This window comes from Diceros bicornis, chromosome 29 (assembly GCF_020826845.1).
Source record: "Diceros bicornis minor isolate mBicDic1 chromosome 29, mDicBic1.mat.cur, whole genome shotgun sequence".
Classification (NCBI taxonomy): domain Eukaryota; kingdom Metazoa; phylum Chordata; class Mammalia; order Perissodactyla; family Rhinocerotidae; genus Diceros; species Diceros bicornis.
In genome coordinates, this window is record NC_080768.1 from 34,031,558 (window position 1) to 34,037,557 (window position 6,000).

The 6,000-nt window shown below is 42.5% G+C and overlaps 1 long non-coding RNA gene across 4 annotated transcripts in view; it reads right to left on the minus strand.

Annotated features, from left to right (window-relative positions):
- LOC131394025 (uncharacterized) overlaps window positions 1-3,770 on the minus strand; it is a 49,034-nt gene extending 45,264 nt beyond the window's left edge. For all 4 annotated transcript variants that reach the window (XR_009216043.1, XR_009216042.1, XR_009216044.1 and 1 more), the window contains exon 1: window positions 2,413-3,770. This is a non-coding gene — a long non-coding RNA (uncharacterized LOC131394025). The remainder of the gene's footprint in view (window positions 1-2,412) is intronic.
- Window positions 3,771-6,000: the final 2,230 nt, after the last annotated feature.

A 6,000-nucleotide genomic window follows, 5' to 3' on the forward strand; every position in this document is an offset into this window, starting at 1 on the left:
AGGGCCTTTAAAGAGGTAACTGGATTAAAATGCGGCTGGTACGGTGGGCCTTTAATCCAATATGACTAGTGTCCTTATAAGAACAGGAGATTGGGACATGCAAGAGACACCAGGGATGCCCATCACAAAGGAAAAGCCATGTAAGGACACAGCAAGGAGGCAGCCACCTGCAAGCCAAGGAGAAAGGCCTCAGAAGAAACAAAACCTGCTGACACCTCAATCTTGGACTTCTGGCCTCCAGGACAGTGAGAAAATAAATTTCTGTTGTTTAAGCCACCCGGTCTGGGGTATTTTGTTATGGAAGCCCTAACAAACTAAGACAGTCAGCCCTGCTGATCTAGTTGTTAAGACTGGCACTCTCACTGCCACGTCCCAGGTTTGTTTCCCGGTCAGAGAGCCACACCACCCGCCTGTTGGCTGTCACACTGTGGTGGCTGCCTGCTGCTGTGATGCTGAAAGCTATGCTACTGGGATTTCAAACTCCAGCAGGGTCACCCGTGGTGGACAGGTTTCAGTGGAGCTTCCAGACTAAGATAGACTGGGAAGAAGGACTTGGCCACCCACATCCCAAAAAATTGGCCATGCAAACCCTGTGAATAGCAGTGGAGCACTGTCTGATAGAGCACCGGGAAGGTGAGGGGATGGCGCAAAAAGACCAGGCAGGGTTCACCGCTGCTATAGATAGGATTGCAAGGAATCAGAATCGACTTCACAGTGCTAACAAACAAAAGCAAACTAATACACTCACCAATCAAAAGATAAAAATTTTCAAATTAGATTTTAAAAGTGATCCAATAATACAAAGTCTATAAGAAACATACTTAGAACAACAACAACAAAAATCAAAAAGATTGAAAATGTAGAAATTGAAAAAACAAAATACCTCAAAAATATGCACAAAAATAAATCTGGGTTAGCACTTTTAATACTGGACAAAATAGAATTTAAAGCTAATGCAAAAAACTCTAAGGGATAAAAATGGTATCACATGCTGAGGAAGCAAAAAGATATCAACATTTTGAACATAAACACACTTAACAATACAGTCTCAAAATATTAAAAGCAACAGCGGACATAATTGAGGACAAAAGAGATAAATCAACAATTTTAGTTGAAGATTTCAACAGGCCCTTCCCAGAAACAGGAAGATCAAGCAGACAAAAGAAATGAATGGATATGTAGAAGATCTGAACAACAGAAACCATGTCTCAGCACTTACAGAACTCTACCCCAAATTAATAGACAATCTGTGCTATTTTGAGCACACACAGAGTGCTTATAAATCTAAATTGAATATTGGACCACAAAGGAAACCCAATAAATTCCAAAATATCAGATAGTACCAACTGAGTTCTTGGACCATAACACAATAAATTTTGGTATCGGTAACAAAGCAATCTTTTTAAAAAGATTCCACATGTTTGAAAACTAAATAGTATATTACTAAATAATCATTGAGTTAAAAATAGATATCATGAATAAAATAAAAAATATTTAGAGCTACATAATAATGAAAACACATGTCAAAATTTATGGTAAAAAACTAATAGTATTTAAAAGGAAATTTATAAGTTTAAATAAATTTATTAGGAATCAAAACAGATCAAAAACAAATAAGCTAAGGATTCAACAAAAGACGTTAGAAACAAGAAAGATTAAATTCGAAGAAACAAAAGAGGGAATATTAAGAATAAGTGTATTAGTCATGATCCAGTCAGGAAAACAAAAACAGTGATTTGAACAAGAAATGCTTAATATAAATAATTATTAACTTTTCGTAAGGAATTACCTAATACAGGAGAATAAAAAGAGAAATCTAAAGAATGCCCAAGGTCTGCGGCAAAAATGGAAGGGGATCCTTCCCCAAAGCTGGGATTCAGACCTCTTTAGAGAAGGGTGGTGCAGGCCATTGGATGCCAGAGAAGTTCTCTGTGTTTCCTGGACCAGAGTGTGTCCCCATTTGCAGGCCAAGGTTGGCAGGCATGGAAGCACAGGTCCCAGGTGGCAAACAGAAAAACCCCAACAAGTGGGTCAAAGAGCTGAGACAGGAAGGCCAGAAACTGGCCAATGGGGTAACAACAAAACTCACCAAGAAGCTGCCCCTGGGGGTGCTGCTCGACCACCTCTAGTCCACGTATGTCTTGCTAAGGCATCTAAAATGCTTGCTACTTTCCTGCTCATCATCCAGCCAGTATAATGCCACCATTGAAGTACAACAGTACGATGTTTTGTGGAACGTCAAGATTATCTAGATCTCTGTAGTCTATATTATAGCAGAGAGCAGAATTGACAGCCCTGAGGCAGCACTGTGAAAATGTACTGTTGGCATTGCCAGGTGAGAGCAAACTGCTACAGTGATCCTTTCAAATTGGTACGGAGGAAAAAGCATTAGCTACATCAATAACTACATACCAAATGCCAGCAATTGCGCTGATTTGTTCCAGTAAAGGTACAACAGAGACGACAGCTGCATTTGGAATCACCACCTGATTCACTTATGACAGTCCACAGTTATTCTCCAATAATCATTCAGCATCTGCACAGGCCAAACAGGTGAGTTAAATGGGAACAGGATAGATATCACCATCCTGTATTCTTTCAATGCTTGAATGATGGCATAAATCTCTGAAATTTCCCAATATTGCTTCTGATTTATTATTTGGCATGGAAGAGAAGTTCCAGGGGTTTCTATTTAGCCTTTCCAACTGTAATGGCTCTCATCCCATGGGCCCAAGAGTCAATGTGGGGGATACTTCCAGTTTCCAAGTACGCGTGTTACAGTTATACATTCAAGATCTGAGGAAACAACCCACAAGGTGGGTCTGTGGATGACTTAGGCCCACTGTGAGTCAAACTTCAGCTAAGACTCTGTTACTTGATTACTACAGCCCCCACTTTGACTGGTAGGTCAGAGTCACATTTTGGATGCCCAGGAATTAGTGTCAATTCATAGCCAGTGTCTAGTGATCTTCAAAATGTTAGGGTATTGCACAGTCACTCCAGTAAATGGCACTAGGTCCTCTTGGATTAGGCTTAGAAAAAGATTCACAGAGCATACTTGTGAAAATGCAGCAGGTCCTTCCTCAAGGAGATCCAGTGTCCCTTTCAGTCAAGAGGCTCTGGGTCTGTGCATTGACTTAGGTCTAGAAACTGACTACTCAAGTCAGGTTTTTGGCCAAGTCAGATTTTTCTGTCATATAGATCAAGAAATATTTTAGAAGCCTGCCCATCTATTTCATTCTGAGAAACACTGTGATAATTACCTATCACCAAAGATCTCAGACATGAGATTCAGGGCTCGTTGAAGAGATTGTGATTGTTACCCACTAGACTGTGGGGGAATTTTGCTGGGCTGCCCTGAACCAGAGCTGGGCCACAGTTACCGGGCTGAGCTGGTGGTCAGGGAAGTACAGGACAGGATGGGCAAGCAGGAAAACCTCCACCAGAGTGCCGGTGGGCCAAGCCTTGTGGGCAAGAATCTGCCCACTGGAACGTTGACAACAATCTTCTGGAAGCTGCCCGTGGTGGCTGCTGTTGAATTCATCACCTACAGGCCAGCTGAGCACCCATAGAACTCACAGGGCAGGTGCCTGGAGAAGTGCCGCCCAAGTTTGCTAGGGATGAGCTCTACCGGGCGTCCTGCGCACACAGGAGCCAGCAGGAAGAAATATACCGGAACCAGGAAGAGAGGCCCCTTCCTCCTGCTGTGTCCCTCCAGCGCCCTCTACTGACAAAGCGTAACATTGTGTCAGCTGACAAGGAAGAAACGTTCCAGTATCACAAGCAGGGCAATCAAAGGGAGAGTTGGAGCCGAGAGGCAATCAAGTCGAACGGCCGCGTAAGAAAAATAATAAACAAAATAGAGAAAATTAACAAGCCAAAAGGTGGTTGTTTCAAAATATTCATAGATATAGAAGTCTTAGGCAAGATTAAGACAAAAAGAGAGAGAAGATATATAAAGAGAAATATCCAGAGACCAATAAAGACATCTTATACATTTTAAATATAATAGCAGAAATTTTAAGAATTAACTGAGGTGTTGACCCTAAACTCAAGGAAATTTCCCCGAAAACAGAAAAAGAAAACAAAGATATGGAAAATGGCTGGAGGGAATATAAATTACTCCTAGCTCTGCGCGGGCTCCAGGAATTGCTCTGCCTACTCCTTCCCGGTGCTTTTCCTGCCGCATCAAGTACTTTCTTTGCACACATGCGCAGAGCAGTATACAGGCAGCCATCTCTGCTGGCTCACAGCAGGACCCTCCTCCCGAGCATTTCCTGTGCTTCTCGGCAGGGATGGCCTGTGGCCAATCATGAACTCTAAGGGGAGTACACGCCCAGTCTTCCTGCCTCTGTATGGAGCAACCTCTTTGGTGCAGTTTATGCTCCAGAGCCGCTTGTGCAATTAGGCTGAGGCTAGACTTTTCCTGAAACCACATCTCAGCCTGTCTTCTTCCCCTGTGCTTTCTTGGTTCCCTCATTTCCTAAGAGGTTTCTCCTGAGGGCACTCCCTCAGTAAATCACTTAGCCAAGAACCGTTGTCTCCTTCTCCGCATCAGGGGAATCCAACCTAAGGCGGAGGGGTGACATGATGAAGGCTACACGACAGGGAAAGGAATCCAGCAGCAGTGTTTAGGATCCATTAGAGCATGGAGACCTTGGGTTAAGGGAAGTCAGCTAGGAGCTAAGTTTTAAGGATGAGATGAGAGGTAAGAAGGGGCTGAAACTGAGGAGAAGGAGAGAAAATGAAGAGGAGGAGGCAGACATAGGATTATCTCTGGATAGACGTTTTAATACTGATGCACCAGGGCAGACGAGGGAAGGGAAGGGGTGAGATAGGATGACAGTTTCTCAGGTCTGCGTGACTAGAAGGATGGCAGCCCCACATGCAGACATCAGGGAACCAGAGAATGACCATGCTGGGAGAAAGCACCCCGTGTAGAGCTGGCACACCAAACTTAACATCTGCGTAGCACTCTGCAGTTTACAGAGCTCTCAAATGCATCATCTCCTTTTTCCAAAAGGTCTCTGTGACATGTAGTAGTAGGTATTCCTAATTATTTACTCTTTCCTTCTTTCTCGTGATCTTGAAGTACTTCATAGGTCCTCATGCCTCTTGACTTTGGGCTTGGCCATGTGACTTATTTTGGCCAATGAAACACGACATGAGCAGAGGCTTTCTATGTACTCCTGTGATTCAAATTTTGCTGTCCATCTTCCCAGAACATTTCCCAGGTAGCTGCTGATCCAAGGAGAATGAGATACATGCAGAGTGGGCCTAAATCCAACCCACAGCTTAGAACTACATGCAGCTGATCCTATCCAATCCCAGCAGAACCAGAGGTACCTGCAAACCTGTAAATGAAATATGAGTGCGTGTAGCTGTAAGCCACTGCATTTTTAGGGATGTTTGTTATGCAGCACCATTGCAACAATAACTGACTAATACAGTTAGGTAAACAGGTATGATTAAGATGTCTATTAAGCAGATGAAACTACTGAGATACAGAGAGGCTAAGAATTTGTGCAAGCTCGTAGATCAAGGGAGAGGGTTAACGATGTTCTTATCTACCTAGTCAACAGAAAGACCCTGTAAATGTTGACATATTTCACAGCTTAGAAGCCCAGCATTCAAAGGAATAATTTTTAAATGCTTTAAAAAAAATAAAGTACTGAGTGTGCTAATAACCTAAGAAATGCGTGTTTTCATATATGCTGCTTATTAAGTCTGTTCATATCGTATCAGCAAACATCATGTCGTCTTGGAGAGGTTTCTAGATTTTTCTGTGAAATGTTTTTCAACGCCTGAGTGAATCAAAATGAATGTAAATGAGGTTTATTAAGTCAACCCCACATGGTGCTGTATTGTCAGCATTTGTAGGGCTGTGACAGGTTAGTTATTGCAGTTTGAAGGAAATGTCACCAACACAGCAGTTTGCAGAATTAACTTAAAAAAATATATATATATATATGAAACATCTCAGGATTTTCCACCCTTTCC